Source organism: Ceratotherium simum, chromosome 18 (genome assembly GCF_057802395.1).
Source record: "Ceratotherium simum simum isolate JZ-2026a chromosome 18, ASM5780239v1, whole genome shotgun sequence".
Lineage (NCBI taxonomy): Eukaryota > Metazoa > Chordata > Mammalia > Perissodactyla > Rhinocerotidae > Ceratotherium > Ceratotherium simum.
The window spans coordinates 55,407,464-55,426,344 of NC_141917.1; the positions used below are offsets into that span (position 1 = coordinate 55,407,464).

General features: G+C 42.6%; 1 pseudogene; it reads right to left on the minus strand.

Annotated features, from left to right (window-relative positions):
* Positions 1-8,644: 8,644 nt before the first annotated feature.
* LOC101396169 (olfactory receptor 2V1-like) lies at positions 8,645-17,231 on the minus strand (annotated as a pseudogene).
* Positions 17,232-18,881: the final 1,650 nt, after the last annotated feature.

The following is an 18,881-nucleotide window of genomic DNA, read 5'->3' on the forward strand; positions in this document are numbered from 1 at the left end:
TGCAAATATCTTCTCCCAATTGTTAGGTTGTCTTTTCGTTTTGTTGATGGTTTCCTTTGCTGTGCAGAAGCTTTTTAGTTTGATGTAGTCCCATTTGTCTATTTTTTCTATTGTTTCTCTTGCCCGGTCAGACATGGTGCTTGAAAATATGTTGCTAAGACCGATGTCGAAGAGCGTACTGCCTATGTTTTCTTCTAGAAGTTTCATAGTTTCAGGTCTTACATTCAAGTCTTTAATCCATTTGGAGTTAATTTTTGTGTATGGTGTAAGGTAAGGGTCTACTTTCATTTTTTTGCATGTGGCTATCCAGCTTTCCCAGCACCATTTGTTGAAGAGACTTTCTTTTCTCCATTGTATGTTCTTGGCACCTTTGTCAAAGATTAGCTGTCCATAGATGTGTGGGTTTATTTCTGGGCTTTCGATTCTATTCCATTGATCTGTGTGTCTGTTTTTGTGCCAGTACCATGCTATTTTGGTTACTATAGCTTTGTAGTATAATTTGAAATCAGGGAGTGTGATACCTCCAGCTTTGTTCTTTTTTCTCAGGATTCCTTTAGCTACTCGGGGTCTTTTGTTGTTCCATATAAATTTTAGTATTCTTTGTTCTATTTCTGTGAAAAATGTTGTTGGAACTTTGATAGGGATTGCGTTGAATCTATAGATTGCTTTAGGAAGTATGGACATCTTAACTATGTTAATTCTTCCATTCCAAGAGCACGGAATATCTTTCCATTTCTTTGTGTGTTCTTCACTTTCTTTTAGCAATGTTTTATAGTTTTCGGGGTACAGATCTATCACCTCTTTGGTTAAGTTTATTCCTAGGTATTTTATTCTTTTTGTTGCAATTGTAAATGGGATTGTATTCTTAATTTCTCTTTCTGCTACTTCATTGTTAGTGTATAGAAATGCAACTGATTTTTGTATGTTGATTTTGTATCCTGCAACTTTACCATATTCATTTATTACTTCTAAAAGTTTTCTGGTGGATTCCTTAGGGATTTCTATATATAAAATCACGTCATCTTCAAATAGTGACCGTTTCACTTCTTCCTTTACAATTTGGATCCCTTTTATTTCTTTCTCTTGCCTGATTGCTCTGGCTAGGACTTTCAGTACTATGTTAAATAGGAGTGGTGACAGTGGGCATCCTTGTCTGTTTCCTGTTCTTAGAGCGATAGCTTTCAGTTTTTCACCATTGAGGATGATATTAGCTGTGGGTTTGTCATATATGGTCTTTATTATGTTGAGGTACTTTCCTTCTATCCCCATTTTATTCAGAGTTTTTATCATAAATGGATGCTGTATCTTGTCAAATGCTTTGTCTGCATCTATTGAGATGATCATGTGATTTTTATTCTTCATTTTATTAATGTGGTGTATTACATTGATTGAATTGCGAATGTTGAACCATCCCTGCATACCTGGAATAAATCCCACTTGACCATGGTGTATAATCTTTTTAACGTATTGTTGTATGCGATTTGCTGGTATTTTGTTGAGGATTTTTGCATTGATGTTCATCAGTGATATTGGCCTGTAATTTTATTTTTTTGTGTTGTCCTTGTCTGGTTTTGGTATCAGGGTAATGTCAGCTTCGTAGAATGAATTAGGGAGCTTCCCCCCCTCCTCAATTTTTTGGAAGAGTTTGAGAAGGATAGGTATTAAGTCTTCTTTGAATGTTTGGTAGAATTCACCAGGGAAGCCGTCTGGTCCTCGACGGAGGGGAGGTTTTTGATTACTGTTTCGATCTCCTTAATGGTGATTGGTCTATTCAAAGTCTATATTTCTTCTTGATCCAGTTTTGGAAGGTTGTATAATTCTAAGAATTTATCCATTTCTTCCAGATTGTCGAATTGATTGGCATATAGCTTTTCATAGTATTCTCTTATAATCTTTTGTATTTCTGAGGTGTCGGTTGTAATTTCTCTTCTTTCATTTCTGATTTTATTTATTTGTGCCTTCTCTCTTTTTTTCTTGGTGAGTCTAGCTAAAGGTTTGCCAGTTTTATTTATCTTTTCAAAGAACCAGGTCTTGGTTTTATTAATTTTTTCCATTGTTTTTTTGGTCTCTATTTCATTTATTTCTGCTCTCATTTTTATGATTTCCCTTCTTCTACTGATTTTGGGCTTTGTTTGTTCTTCTTCTTCTTCTTCCAGTTCCTTTAGGTGCATTGTTAGATTGTTTATTTGAGATTTTTCTTGTTTGTTGAGCTAGGCCTGTATTGCTATAAACTCCCCTCTTAGAACCGCATTTGCTGTATCCCATAAAATCTGGCATGTAGTATTTTCATTTTCATTTGTCTCCAGGTATTTTTTGATTTCTCCTTTGATGTCTTCCTTGACCCAGTCGTTGTTCAGTAGCGTTTTGTTTAATCTCCACGTGTTTGTGGATTTTCTGATTTTGTTCCTATAGTTGATTTCTAGTTTCATACCAGTGTGGTCAGAAAAGATGCTTGGTATTATTTCAACCTTCTTAAATATATGGAGACTTGTTTTGTGGCCTAACATGTGATCAATCCTGGAGAATGTTCCATGTGCATTTGAAAAGAACGTGTATTCTTCTGTTTTTGGATGGAATGCTCTGTATATCTCTACTAGGTCCATCTGTTCTAGTGTGTCATTTAAGGCCAATATTTCCTTATTGATATTCTGTTTGGATGATCTATCCATTGGTGTAAGTGGATTGTTAAAGTCCCCTACTACTATTGTGTTACTGTCTATTTCTGTTTCTATGTCTGTTAATAATTGCTTTATATATTTAGGTACACCTACATTGGGTGGGTGTTGTATCCTCTTGTTGGATTGTTCCCTTTATCATTATGTAATGCCCTTCTCTGTCTCTTTTTACAGTTTTTGTGTTAAAGTCTATTTTGTCTTATGTGAGTACTGCTACCCCAGTATTCTTTTCATTGCCATTTGCGTGGAGTATCTTTTTCCATCCCTTCACTTTCAGTTTGTGAGTGTCTTTAGGTCTGAAGTGTGTCTCTTGTATGCAGCATATATATGGGTCTTGTTGTTTTATCAAATCAGCCACCCTATGCCTTTTAATTGGGGCACTTAGTCCATTGACGTTTAAAGTAGCTATTGATAAGTATGTACTTACTGCCATTTGTTAACTTTTTTTCTCAGTGTTTTAGTAGTCCTTCTCTGTTCCTTTCTCCTTCTATACAGAATAGATGGTCTGTTTAGTTTGACCTCTGTCTGAAAGCTCTACTCTTTAACTCCCCTCCTCCCTCATTTTATGTTTTTGATATCATATCTAACCTCTTTTTTGTGCATTTGTATCCATTGCCCTCTTATCATGGAAATAGATAATTTTTGCTATTTGTGGTCTTCTCTTTTCCCCTTAAATCAGTCCCTTTAACATTTCTTGTAGCACTGGTTTCTTGGTGACAATCTCCTTTAATTTTTGCTTGTCTGGGAAATTTTTTATCTCTCCATCCATTTTGAATGATAATCTTGCTGGGTAGAGAATTCTTGGCTGTAAGTTTTTTCCTTTTAGCACTTTAAATATATCTTGCCACTCTCTTCTAGCCTGTAAGGTTTCTGCAGAGAAGTCAGCTGATAGCCTTATGGGGTTTCCTTTGTATGTAACTTGTCTTTCTCTGGCAGCTTTTAGGATTCTCTCTTTATCTTTAATTCTAGACTTTTTGATTATTATGTGTCTTGTTGTGGGCCTCTTTGGGTTTGTCTTGTTTGGGGCTCTCTGTGCTTCCTGTACCTGGATGTCTGCTTCCTTCCTTAGGTTAGGGAAGTTTTCATCTATTATTTCTTGAAATAGATTCTCTGCCCCTTTGTCATGCTCTTCTCCTTCCAGGACACCTATAACACGGATGTTAGTGCCCTTGATGCTGTCCCAGAGGTCCCTTAGACTGTCCTCACTCTTTTTAATTCTTTTCTCTTCTACCTGTTCACCTTGGGTAATTTCTTCTAGTCTTTCGTCCAGCTCACAGATCCGTTCTTCTGTATCCTCTACTCTGCTTTTGAGTCCCTCTAGCGAATTTTTCATTTCCAGTACAGTATTTTTCATTTCTGATGGGTTCTTTTTTATATCTTCCATTTCTTTGTTGACATTCTCACTGAGTTCATTCATTCTTCTCCCCACATCAGTGAGCATCCTTAACACTCTTAGTTTGAACTCCCTGTTGGGTAGGATGTTCATTTCTGTTTCACTTAGTTCCTTTTCTGGGGTTTTGTCCTGTTCCCTTACTTGGAATGTATTCCTTTGCCTCCTCATTTTGCCTCTTTCCCTGTGCTTGTGTCTACGTATTAGGTAGGTCAGCTATGTCTCCTGCTCTTGGATAGGTGACCTTATACAAGTGATGCCTTAGGAGTCCTGCAGTGTGCTTCCCTCAGTTCTCAGTGTTCCAGGGTTGACCCCTATGTGGGCTTTGTGTGTCCTTCTGTTGTGGCCTGTTTGCTCTCCCTGTATGTGCCCAGGTAGGCCGAGTTATGCTCCTGGTCAGCTGTTGTAATGCTCAGCTGTTTCTAGTTGTTGTGGGCCCTTCAGTCTCTTTATCAGGTTTGGCGAGCCCCAGCTCAGTTGGCTGAAAGTTCTAATACCACATTGGTGTTGCAGTATTTCTTTAAGTGAGTAGGCCCCCAGTGTGGCAGGTTGTTAGGCTCAGGGCCTTACAATTGCTATAAGCCTCCAGCCTTTAGGTCTCTTGTCAGCTTCTGAGGATTGCAGCTTGGTTGGTCTGGCCTCAGGCATGGGAGTACCCAATTGTTTCAGGCTTTGGAAGGTGGGGCAAAACCCCTATGTGGGTCTTTGAGAAGCACAAGTCTTCTGCAGCTGACAAGCCTGCCGCCCACAGGTCCACACACACACAGTCAACACAGTCCTACCCCGTGTGTGTGCCCCGACCTCCTGAAGTGGAACCAGTCTCTCCACGGCGGGACCCTCATACACTCCACCACTGCCCCACACTCTCCACCCACTCCTTGTGCACACCCTGCCCCGCTCAGTCGGCTCAGTTGCCAGGCTGCAGAGAATCCAGTCACCAATCTATGCAGGCCCACAAGTTGCCTGAGGGCTTGTTGTTGGGTGGGGGCAGTCTCTAGGGTTGGCTCCCTGTCCTGGCTGAGCTGGATTAAATCGGTGCTCTAGTGGGTGGGGCATACCTTGGACTAGCAGGCCCCAGGGAGAACTCCAATGGCATCTGTGTCAGCCTGCCCACACCAGGCCACAACAATGGCCACCGCCAATGTCCCAGTCCCTGGCAAGGTCTCACCTCTCACCGAGATGCACTCAGGGCCTATCAGGTGAGTCTCTTTTCACCAAAGCGCTATGCACCTTTCTTTCTGGTGATTAGGATGCTTTCTGAAATGGGTGAGTTTGCATGCGGGCCCTTTAAGAGCCGGTTTTAATTTCTTTGTGAACCAGGTTTTCTGGGGGTATTCCCCAATGTTTTAGTAGCAGGCAAAGTCAGATATTATGCCACTTGTCTCGATTGTGCTGGGTCCACAAATTTCTACAGCTGGGGCGCTCTCTGGCTCAAGGCCCCACTCCTCCAGGGAGGCTGCGTACCTCGGGCTGCTCCCAGGCGGCCGTGAAGCTGGCGGCTTGTGAAGGTGGCATTTTTTTCTCTCCAGAAGGGAGTTTCTGCCTCTTCCACCTCAATTAGGATTGTCCTTTGTTGCAGTAGTTCCTCTTATCCGGTTTTCATTTCTGTCTCAGGGGTAATTTTTCCACGAGTAGTTGTAAATTGGCTGTGTCTGTGGGAGGAGGTGAGTTCAGAGTCTGCCTACACCGCCATCTTGACTTCTCTCAGCACACACTTATGCTTATGGTCCACTGGTGAGAGCTTAGGTACAAAGACGTATCTAGCTGCATTGGCAACTGTGAAATAAATTTATTCCAGGAAGTATCTTTTCAGCTGAAATTGGGGTATATTTATAAAGAAGAAGGTTAAACTGGATATTAGGGAACAACTTGCTCTCTGTACCACAGAAAAGGATAAGCAGACAGATTATCTCTCAGTTGTCAGTTTTCAAAGCTTGCCCATCTGGTTCATAAGCATGAGATCAGATGCATCAATTTTTGCAAATTATGGCTTTATTGTTTGTTTGAGTAAGTGCTAAGGAGTTAAAGGATGTCTAAGGTCATGCTTATGGAGCACGGACAGGGGACTATGATGGTGAAGGGAATCTTATTCTGGAATCAGATTTTGGGGATGTGATTACGAGATGTTGGCCTCCACATAATCCTTTGGAATAGAACTCACTCTCCTCTGAGTGAATTTCCTCTTGGGAAGGGAAAGTGGTGGAAGCGTTTGGGTGGGAATGCACTTCTCTATGTTGGTCTTGATTTTTATAAAGAATCAGTTTAGAGAAAATTAATCCAGTTGCAGTAAAAGAGATGCAGATTGGGCTTTAAGGATGTATTCCTGACCTCTGAAGACTTTTAGGGATGTCTTAAGAAAAAAGAAAGTGATTTTGGCATCTCTTATAGTAGTTGCTTTATATAAGCAAAGACTTGACATGGTCAAGTATGGTCTAGCTTGGAGGTACAAGTTTGCAATCAGGGACTGTCCCTTCCTCCCTCCCTGCTGTCCTGCTGCCTTCTGCCTTCATTCTTTTCTGCCTGCCTACCTTCCCTCCTTCTCCTTCTTTTTTCCTTTTCTTTGACATTTGCTGAGGCTCTACAACATGCCAGAAGCAATGTTAGGCACTTCAGTGAACAAAGTCGTACAGACTCCTTGTTCTCATAGGGCTTTCAGTCTTGTGAAGAGCTGGATTAATTGAAGAACCAAAGGCCAGGAAGGCAATGGAACATGTACAAAAGAACTTGACTTAGTTTGGGATGTCACAGAAGGCTTACTTGAAGAGATGATACCTGAGCTAAGGAAATAAGGATGCATAGGAGCTAACTAAGGACAGAGGAGGAAGAAGTATCCCAGGCAGAGGAACAGCTCTGGAAAGGTCTGGAAACTAGAGAGAGCAGAGGAAGAGAATTAAGGAGAAAGAAGCATGAGACAAAGCCAAGAAGACTGGATTCTTTAGGGCTTTGTAGGTAATGGGAAAGATTATTTATTTAATCCTGAGAGCTGAAATTCATGCATTCATGTGGTCATTTTTCAATATTTAATAAATTGCTTACTATGTGCCAAGTGCAAAGACAAAAACATTTGCCCTCATGGAGCTTACCTTATAGTAGAAGACAGACAGTAAACAATATATGTATGTAAAATATATCATATGTTAGATGGTGATATGTGTAAGAGCAATGGTGGCATGTGATTAGATTTGTGTTTAGAGACCCGTATGGCTACATCTTGGAAAACAAGCTGTGGTTGTGTATGTGGGGTGGGGCGAGAAAGGGAGAAAGGAAACCTGTTTGGAAATCCTGCATCATCCGGGTAAGGGATGACTATATCTTTGGACTACAGTGGTGGGAGCTGCAACCCCAAGGAGTGGAAAGATAAGCATTGGCAGTCAAATGGACAGGACTTGGTGAGGGACTGGATGTTGGTGGTGATGGAGATCTACTGACCTAGTGAGGCATTCACTCAGTTACCAGCCCTAGAGGTGAGATCATCACTTTGTTTCTGGCATGATAAATTTGAGGTGCCTTTGAAACATCCAGTGGGGGTGTTGGTGGAGTTAGGTGGTGAGGAGCTTGGAGGAGACATCTGGCTGGCCTATAAATATGCATGACTGACTTTGGTGTCAGGTGGTAACTGAAGCCATGGCCATGAATGAGCTTGACTAGAGAGAGTGTGGACTGAGAAGTGAAGGGTCTAGCACCAGGTTTTGAGGCACTCATCACTTAATGGGAAGGAGTGGGCCAGAAGTAGGAGGGAAACCAGAAATGTCGTGTCATCGCTAAGGGAAGAGAGATTTTCAAGGAGGAGCTAGCAACAGTGCCAACGCTGTTGAGATTAGATAAGAAAATGTTCTTTGTGTTTATCTATTCATTCAATAGGTATTTATTGATGGACTCTGTGTGCCAGGCACTATTCTAGGAGTGCATTAAAAATCAAAGTCACTGTATCCCGAATTGCACAATCTAAAGGGAAAAAGACACATCAAATACACAAGTGAAGTTAGAGAAAGATGATGGGATGGAGTGGGAATGTCATTTTGGACAGAGTGACCAATGCAGCTATCTCTGATATGGTCACATTTGAGCAGTTCCTAAATAAAGTGAAGGAGAAAGACATGGAAAATGTGCGAGAAGTGCCCAGGCATAGGGAACTCTGTGTTGAAGGACCCCAAGTTAGGACTGTGCTTAAGAATTCTAAGCAAGAACAAGGGGGCCAGTGTGGCTGGAGGAGAGGGAAGAAGAAGTTTTGGGAAATAGCCAGGGATGAAGGGCTTTAGGGGACCTTTGGTGAGAAGGGAGGCCCTTAGATATTTAGTGACATGGAGATGATGGGTGACTGCTGCTTTGAACAAAGGATGGCTGGAGAAGCCAGACTGGAGTTTTTGAGGTAGGGGAGGGGGCAAGGAGTGGACACAGATGATCTGGACAACTTTCTGAAGAGAAGGGCCATGGCTGGAGGGGAATGAGGGGGCTGCCCCTTTCATTTCCCTGCATGTGGATTTGGGACTCTTGATATCTGTTCCCAGAGGGGAATCCTACAACAGGCTACTGGAACCACAAGTACATCCTAGAGGTAGAGGGCCCTCTCTCCTGGGTCTTAAGCCATCCTACCCACCCCACACTTCCCTATGACCTTTTTCATTGCTCCTGTCACTTCCTTTTTCCTGAGGCTGTAGATGACAGGTTCAGCACGGGTGTGAGGACTGTATAGAAGATGGACACTACATCATCCTGGCCAGGAGAGTGGTAGGATGAGGGTAACATGTAGGTGTAGACTAGGGACCCATAGAAGAGGTTGACAACTGTCAAATGGAAGGAGCAGGTGGCCAAGGCCTTCCAACGCCCCTCCACAGAGTGCATCTGGAGCGCAGCTGCCAGGATGAGGGCATGAGAGGTGGTGATGAAGGCAATGGGTGCCAAGAGGACCACCACACCCATCACAAAGATCATCTGCTCGTAGGCCACGGTGTTGGCACAGGCCAGCCTCAGCAGTGAGGGCACCTCACAGAAGAAGTGCGCAATTTTCTGTGAGCCACCGTAGAGGAACTGCAGGGTCAGAGTGGTCTGGATGGTGGCACTGAGGGACCCTCCTAGCCAGGAAGTGGCCACCATGAGCATGCAGGCCTGGCGGCTCATGAGCACTGGGTAGCTCAGAGGGTTGCTGATGGCCACATAGCCGTCATAGGCCATGAGGGCCAGCAAGAGGCACTCCGAGGCTCCCAGGAACATGGAGAAAAACATTTGCATCCCACATCCCCCAAATGAGATGCTTGTCCAGCCAAAGAGGAAGCCCACTATCATTTTGGGGACGGTGACCGAGGTGAAGAAGATGTCCAGGAAGGACGGCTGGCTGAGGAGGAAGTACATGGGCTTGTGGAGCCAGGTGTCAGCCCAGATCAGAAGAACCATGGCAGTGTTGCCAGCCGAGGCAAGCAAGTAGACCACCACCGTGATGCTGAAGAGAAACAGGTGAACCCAGCTGTCATTACGAAAGCTGGTGAGGATAAAGCCGGTGGTGGAGGAGTGGTTCCAGAGCCCTCCACCTGCCTCCTGCCAAGACTTACTGTGGGGAGGAAAGTGAACCAGCTCACCAAGGGCTCAGAATCATCCACTTAGTGACAGAGAGAGGGTAATGGATGAAAAGGGCAAAGGGCAACAACTGGGGAGGCTGGCTAAGGGGCTACAGGAGTTCTTCCTAATGTTCTTGCAAATTTTTGTAGGTTTGACATTATTTCACAACAAAAAATTACCATAAAACACATGGCATGCAGCCAAAGCAGTGTTGAAAGGGGAACTTATAATTCAAAATACATGTTAGAAAAGAGGAAAGGCTGAAAATCAATGATCAAAGTTTCCATCTCAAAAAGCTAGAAAAGGAAAAATAGCACATTAGAACACCCCATATTTTGTAAAATATGCATACAGCATTATTTCAAATAAACAAATAAATAAGTAAATATGCACACAGTAAAAAGTAAGACATTTACACTCATGCCTAATCTGAAGACTAGATCCATAAATATGTGAATTATGTGGTTCAAAATTCTTACTTACATGAGGATCTATGTGATGCATTTTTCTTAGAAATAGGCAAGAGACTACAACTGTGGCAGACAAGGTGTGTTTTATCAGCTAGTGGAGCTGTGCAACATCATGTTTCCCTTGTTGCCCTGGCCCTCAGGAGCTCCAGATGTGCCCTTTGTGCTCAGATGCAGTAAATGCTCTTATGCTGTTTTCTGGACATATGTTGTCCTCATCCTCTTACTGTTACCTCATTTCAATGGTTTCACTATAGCTGAGTCTAAATAATTATCTTAGTAAGAAGATCCCTTATAAACTTTTTGATAAAAAATGGCCCTCATTATAAGTGTAAATCTATGGGCTCCATGATAGGAGTAGATAAACCAGTTTCAACAGTTTCTCTTGAGAAATATCTGGGGCCCTAAAGTTCTCCCTTCTCAAATTACATTTATTCAGGTAAAGGCAATCTCAATAAATGTCAAGTTAAGCTACGATGGGAAAGAAGTCACCCAAAGGCAGTTTTAGAAGGTGTGGACAAGGAACAAGCTCAGATCATTCACTCTGCTGTAAGAGAGATGGCAGAGAGCTGCCCACCAGGAATCCCTGATTCTTCATGGCTTACTTTCTCCTTGGTTCCAGGGTCTCAAATCCTAGCAAATGCCGTGAATTCTTGCTTATATTTCTGGGCTTGAGTCTGATCGCAAATGACTTAAATGAAGAGATTGAAGAGAAATAAAATGAACTTCCCAGTGTTCTATAATGAGTTGAGAATATGAGAGTATGTTGGAGCTGGTGGACACCATTGGGTCACTAGGTTGGGACCAGAGGAGCAGCAAAGTGTTTTGGAGACACAGCATGTCAGAGATGTGACAGACTATGGCCCTAATCTGCATACCCTTACGAATCACTAGCAGGGCTGTGCAATCTATGGGTGATCTGTTTTTCCTGTTTTCCTGAATCCAATCCCTAGGAGGGCACCCTGAGCACCTGTGCTTCTCAAAGCTCCTAGGCTACTCTAAAGTGCTGTCTGAGTTGAGATCCACTGACTAGTCTACTGCCCACATCTTATAGTTGAAGATGCGAAGGAAGCCAAGGCTTGCCCTGGGTCTCACAGGTAGATATCAGGGAGCTGTGACAGGAAAAGGCTCGCCTCAGTACTTGTCCTGGCTCTTCCTCCTGTGCCAAGGGGCCCATCTTTTCTATGGCCTTAAATTCCCAGGTTTCTCACACCAGGCACATAGATTCCTCAGAGCTGGATCAAATATGTTCAGAGTGTAGTAGGGCCCACTCCCAGAGCCTATCTCTGGACCTAAGCACAAGAAGTTAACACTGTTAAACACAAACATTCACAATGGGCTTCTAGTGAAGATAATGACGTACTGCATCTATTTTCTATGTTTTATGATGCTTTGACATCTTGAGGCCTTGCAGACTTGGGGGAGAGACTACCTCTCCAAGGGTGAGCTAATTCCTAGAGATAGTAAACAACTGGCTTGGAAGCATGTCTTTGATGTGAAAACTAACCAATCCTGAGGACTTACCCCCATCTGCCTCTTTCTATCTGGCCTCTGCAGTCCAAGACACTAGTTTTCTGCCCTAAATCACCCCAGGACCAGGTCCCAGAAAAGTAGAGACCACCCTTATAGCCCAGAGCCCACCGAAATTATTCAAACTATGTAATCTTAAACCTGCTCAACTGCTTTCCCCGCCTCACCCGTTCCTTCCCACAAAAATCACAATAAAGATTTTTGCCTATGCTTTCCCCTCACACCTTCTGCCTCCTGATCAACCCTGGTGCTTCTCCATGTGGTCCTGCATGACACAGTGTACCTCTCTTCTTGGGAATGTGAGTAACAAACCATCTTTTCAATGGCGATTGTCTCCTGATATGTTCGCTTCATCAAACCCTGAATAAAAATGAAATCCCAGGTACATTTTAAATTCCCTCAAAGAGAATTTCCGTATGTTGTTCTTATTCTGGCATCTTGTAGGCACAGCTTATGTTGTTGGTGTCTTAAATGTCTCAGAACCATTAGATTTTATAGCGGGAAGAAACCTACTCCATCATTCTCATTTTATCCATGAGCAGTGTGATCCTTGGTCAACAATTTTTTTATTTTTTAGACCAGATCCAAAATCCTCATAACTGTTCTAGAGCAGGGTTTCTCAAACATGGCACAATTGGCATTTTAGGATGGAAAATTCTTTGTGATGGGGAGGATATCCTGTGCATTTCAGGACATTTAGCAGCATCCCTGGACTCTCCCATTAGATACCAGTTGTAGATCTGTACACCAAAAATGATAAAACATTGCTGAAAGAAACTGAAGAAGACACAAAGAAATGGAAAGATATTCCGTGCTCTTGGAATGGAAGAATTAACATAGTTAAGATGTCCATACTTCCTAAAGCAATCTATATATTCAATGCAATCCCTATCAAAGTTCCAACAACATTTTTCACAGAAATAGAACAAAGAATCCTAAAATTTATATGGAACAACAAAAGACCCTGAATAGCTAAAGAAATCCTGAGAAAAAAGAACAAAGCTGGAGGTATCACACTCCCTGATTTCAAAATATACTACAAAGTGATAGTAACCAAAACAGCATGGTACTGGCATAAAAACAGACACACAGATCAATGGAACAGAATCAAAAGCCCAGAAATAAACCCACACATCTATGGACAGCTAATCTTCGACAAAGGAGCCAAGAATATACAACGGAGAAATGAAAGTCTCTTCAACAAATGGTGCTGGGAAAACTGGACAACCACATGCAAAAAAATGAAAATAGACCCTTACTTTACACCATATACAAAAATTAACTCCAAATGGATTAAAGACTTGAATGTAAGACCTGAAACTATGAAACTTCTAGAAGAAAACATAGGCAGTACGCTCTTCGACATCGGTCTTAGCAACATATTTTCAAGCACCATGTCTGACCGGGCAAGAGAAACAATAGAAAAAATAGACAAATGGGACTACATCAAACTAAAAAGCTTCTGCACAGCAAAGGAAACCATCAACAAAACGAAAAGACAACCTAACAATTGGGAGAAGATATTTGCAAACCATACATCTGATAAGGTGTTAATCTCTAAAATATATAAAGAACTCACGCATCTCAACATCCTAAAATCTAACAACCCAATGAAAAAATGGGCAAAAGACCTGAATAGACATTTCTCCAAAGAAGATATACAGATGGCCAACAGACACATGAAAACATCTTCAACATCATTAACTATCAGGAAAATGCAACTCAAAACTACAATGAGATATCACCTCTCGCCTGTCAGAATGCCTATAATTAACAAGACAGGAAACAACATGTGTTGGAGAGGATGTGGAGAGAGGGGAACTCATACACTGCTGGTGGGAGTGCAAACTGGTGCCGCCACTGTGCAAAACAGTATGGAGATTCCTCAAAAAATTAAGGATAGAACTACCATGTGATCCAGCTATTCCACTGCTGGGTATTTATCCAAAGAACTTGAAAACACCAATGCGTAAAGATACATGCACCCCTGTGTTCATTGCGGCGTTATTCACAACAGCCAAGACTTGGAAGCAACCTAAGTGCCCATCAAGGGACTTGATGGATAAAGAAGATGTGGTATATATACACAATGGAATACTATTCAGCCATAAGAAACGATGAAATCCAGCCATTTGTGACAACATGGATGGACATTAAGGGTATTATGCAAAGTGAAATAAGTCAGAGGGAGAAGGTCAAATACCGTATGATTTCCTTCATTAAGTAGTAGATAATAGCAACAATAAACAAACACATAGAGACAGAGATTGGATTGGTGGTTACCAGAGGGGAAGCGGGGAGGGAGGAAGGCAAAAGGGATAATTTGGCACATGTGTGTGGTAATGGGTTGTAATTAGTATTTGGGTGGTGAACATGATGTAATCTACGCAGAAATAGAAGTATAATGATGTACACCTGAAATTTATACAATGTTATAAACCAATGTTACTGCAATAAACAAAAAATTTTTTTAAAAAAAGCTAATGTTCTGGGAGAGGTTCGTTACCATCAACTAGCCTCATCAAGAAGGGAGTAAATAAAAGGAATCAGTATGGGAGTAAAAAATAGAAGAGGGGCCCCCAGAGAGAGACAGGGTGCCAAGAAGAAGGAGGGGGCACTCATAAGACAGTGGGGAGACAGCCAACAAATGCTGTCTGCTTCATAACTCTCCTGAGGATTGTCTTGGCAGGGACGGTCCTGGAATTTCCTAGAACTGCAGGTTACCAAGACTGGCTGTATGCTGGCGTGGCCTGGGGAACTACCCAGCGAATCAGAATCACTGAGATGGGACCCCAGAATGCACAACTTTTAAAAGTGCTGGTGGTGGTGGTGCTGATGTGCAGGCACACACTGCTCTAGAAAAGTCCTCCCAGGAAAGGCCTGGAATGGATCATGGGAGGCCCATCCACCTGCAGTTTGATCTTAGGCACCACGGAAGCTTGAGAGTAAAGAATCCCAAGGTTCACAAACTCTAATGTGCATAAGAATAGTCTGTTAAAGGAAGATGTCTGGGACCCAGACCAGAAGTTTATGAATCAGCATGTCTTTGGTTCAGGCCAGGAACCTGTGTCTTTCACAAGCTCCGTAGATGATCCTGATGCAGGTGGTTTGAGGACCACAGTTTGAGCAACACTGTGCCGGGTGTTGCCAGGGCATGGATCACAAACCATCTTGTGTACAGTTGAGTGCACACCAACTGGTAGAAAAGCAAGATGACCCAGCACACTGAGTCCTCCCAGGGAAGAGTTGGGGACCACACGTCCAGCCCTGTCTTTTCCATCATGTGGGTAGCATAGAATGAGTGTTGTGCACAATATGTAGGCCATGGCCTCCTTCTTAGGAAAAAGGTTTCTCTTTTCCTCCTCTGCTTTGTAAAAAAGGAAATATGTTAGCCTCTGAGGTAGATCAGATTGAGATTGGAAAGGAGAATTGTCAGCTGAGCAGAGGAGATAGATTATTTCACAAACCTATGGGGGTTTCTCTCAATTTTTACTTGGTGATACTTCCCTGTAGAGTAGTTTAACTTTCTAGAAAGACTTTTTTTAAATATCACAATATATTTCTTTGAAGGCAATTGTTTTGTTTATATTAAATATTTTATAATATCAATAGTAAAATGACTTAGAATGTATTCATAGAGAAACAATCACAGCCACTTTTTTAAATATCTTGAAATCTTCATGACAGGTAATAAAGATTTTTTCTCAAAAAAAAAAAGATGCCAGTTGTGACAAGCAAAAATGTCTGCAGAATTGCCAACTATCCCCTGCAGGGCAAAACTGACCCCCATTAAGGACCTTTGCACTCAAGCTCCACCATCAGTGACTTTTCTTTCCCTTCCTTCCTCCTCCACCAAGGCAAACGAAAAAGAATAAGAGCTTGCATGTTTAGAATCTGTAATAATTTGACCTAGACTTGGCCAAATGTCCTTGGCAGGTTTTAACCAGTTTAAACCATTGTGATTAAGTCACCTAGTCTCTGGAGTATGGCTGCTTGGGTTCAAGAGCCAGCTCCACTGTTTCCCAGCTCTGAGACTTGGACAGGCTACTCAGCCTCAGGTTCCTCACCTCAAAAATTGTTGGGACTGTGGGGAGCATTAAGTGGTTAATATACATGGAGTGATTAGGGGTACAGTCAGGCAGGCAGAATGCACCATTTAAGTGTCAGCTGCTATTAATGTCACGACTGTTACCACTTTTGTAACCTTGAGCCTCTACTTATCTTTCTATAAAGTAGGGTCATGATGCTCCCTTCTTAGGGTTGTTGTGAGTGTTAAATAAGAAAAATGTTGAGGTTGTGCCTTTTGCATAGTTTGAATCAAATAATTGTTAGAACCCTTCCTTTCCTCACTTAAGCAAATTAGTTTTGCAAAATAATCATAAAGTCAACACTTGTACCTACCTGCAAAGAGCTCCTGGTTCCCCCTACTTGGAGATTTCCCTTCCACAGGTTTTCTTCTCAGAAACCTGGAAGGGGTTGTGTTTGTTGTGATGGGGTGGACTCCTCCACTGCACACTGGATCTCCCTGCCTAGACTGGGAATTACCTGTGACAAGGGACCCCATCATTTCCTTCTTTTATATTTCTCTACAGAATGTGATTCACCATGGCCTTTGATCAACGTTTGTGGGATGTGAGTGGCCAATAGATGAAAGAAACATGCATTTGCCCACACAAACGCTATTGCCTCTATGGCCATCCTCCAGCATGGCCAACTGAATTCAACATCCCCTCTGTGGGCCTACACATGTGTGCCTACTCCCAGAAATGCTTCTTTCGTTGTCCTAACACTGTTGATTTTTCTTCTCATGACAGTTTCTCAGTATTGACACACACATCTGCATTGCAGTGCATGCAGTGTGTGTGTGTGATGTGTGTGTGCACATGTGTATGTGAGTGTATGTGTCTCAGAATGATTATTTAGGGTAGTTCCTTTTCTTTCAGACTGTTCCAAGGAGAAATGGGATATGTTTTTCCATTGCTGTTGCTTCTGGCTTGCCTAGATCTGAACTGGCACCCACCAGGCCTTGAAGAAAAACTAGAATGAACAAAAAAATGTAACAACGCATTTTGTGTTGTTGGGTATATCTAGCCCAAATCTTCATTATCTCCCCTATGATGTTTCTGAATTAATATTATTTTTTCTATTCCCTTGAAGTTTGACTGATTTTCCTTTTTTTGTAAAGCGCAGCCTTGGTTTTTATAATTTAAGGTATTTCATTTATGGAGAAGGCAATATTAAAAAAAAAAAAACCAACAACCTCTAGATTCTTAGAGATCTTAAAAACTAGAAAGCTTAACAGAAGAGAAATTGTGGAATTGTTCATTGTCACTTTTCAGGCTGTACAAATGGGAGTGGGGTTTTAAATTACTTCCCCATCCTTGACCTCCCATCGCATCCCCCACTCACCTCACATTGGCCCAATGCACGGTGCCCATCAGGAGTCTCTGTCTCTTGTTGACTTTTCTCCTTTTTCCATATCTTTCCTAGGTTCAGGCTGAAGCTCAGAAACCAGGACAGGTCCTTTGGGGAGTCCACAGGGAGGATCATGAAAGCTGAGGCCCAAAATCCATTTCCTTTTAATAGGGCATTTCTAAAGGCTTCCTGTTTTCCCATTGAGCCCTGTCTTTCCACAGCATACCCTATCCACCTTTACCATGATTTGCTCAAGCTGCTGGCTGTCCCTAGCACTCCTTCTAACTTCAGAATGCTGTGATTGCAAAGCTTTCATAACTGAATTTTCCCCATTTTCTCACCCAGGGAGACTAGGATTGCACAGTCCCTTGTAGGCCAGTGCTCATGATTTAGCTGTGCTGTTGAAACATACAGGACATGCGTGCTGGGAGGACATAAGTCACCAGCCTTGAAACTTCAAATCACAAATGAGGTAATGGCACTTGAATTTGGTCTTCAAATTTGGAATTATCTGGGGAACGTCAAAAATACTGATGCCTGGGGGCTGGCCCAGTGACATAGTGGTTAAGTTCACGTGCTCTGCTATGGTGGCCCAGGGTTCACAGGTTTGGATCCCCGGTGCGGACCTATGCACTGCTTATCAAGCTATGCTGTGACAGTCGTCTCACATAGAAAGTAGAAGAAGATGGGCACAGATGTTAGCCCAGGGCCAATTGTCCTCAGCAGAAAGAGGAGGATTGGTAACAGATGTTAGCTCAGGGCTAATCTTCCTCACCAAAAAAAAAAAAAAAAAATACTGATGCCTATGCCTCATCCTCAGAATTAGTGATTCAATTGGTCTGGGATATGGCCAGGTCTTTGAAATGCTTAAAATATTTCCAGGTGATTCTAATCTGCAGATAAATATGGAAACCACTGAATTAGGGATTTCACAAACAGAGGAATGACAAATATGCTAACTGACAGTACCTAGGTCTCCTTACACCAAAATGTGGTCCCTGACTCAGAAGCATCAGCCACTTGTTCAAAATGCAAATTCTCAGGCCCACCACAGAGCTGTCAAATCAGAACTCCGAGTGGTGGCTCAGAAGTCTGTTTTAATACGCCCTCCAGTTGGTCCAATGTTCACTAAAATTTGAGAACCACTGCTCTAGCCCAGAGGTTCTCAACCAGGGGTGGTTTTACCCTCCACGGGACATTTATCGATGTCTGAGGACATTTTTGGTTGTCACAACTAGGAGGTGGGGTGCTAACGGGATATGGTGGGAAGAGGCCAGGATGCTGCTGGATGTCCTACAATGCACAGGACAGCCCCTACAGCAGAAAATTAACTAGCTCCAAATGTCCATAGTGCCAAGATTGGGAATGCTTGCTCTTGACCACACTGGCTTCCTGGGTTATTTTGGCCCAAACTGGTGTTCCCTAAGGGCATTTCCATTCCATGCTCTGTGGAGCACTAAGATGAGCAGTGCATACTGCGGCAGCTGAGGGAGGCTGCTGACAGTTAAGTAATGAACAAGAACACCACTCATGATGGAAGTAAAGGGAAAGGCCAAAGCTCATCCAGTTGACTAAAGGGGATACTTTTGAAGTAGTGAAAATTCAGACCTATTCAGAACATCAAAACAACCACAGCCCAGGTTTTATAGGATCCAAACAGACAGGTGTTTCCTAAGCAACAGGCAGCTTGGCACAAACGGCCAATTCTGCTGATGAATACTTGGGGTTGTGGAATAGAAACACTGGCAGGCATTTTTACTTTATAACATGGGGGTGGTGTTGGGCTCTCACGAATGTGGCTCAGGCTCTATGAGGAAAAAACTGCCTCTACATTGCCTCTTGCTACTGCTC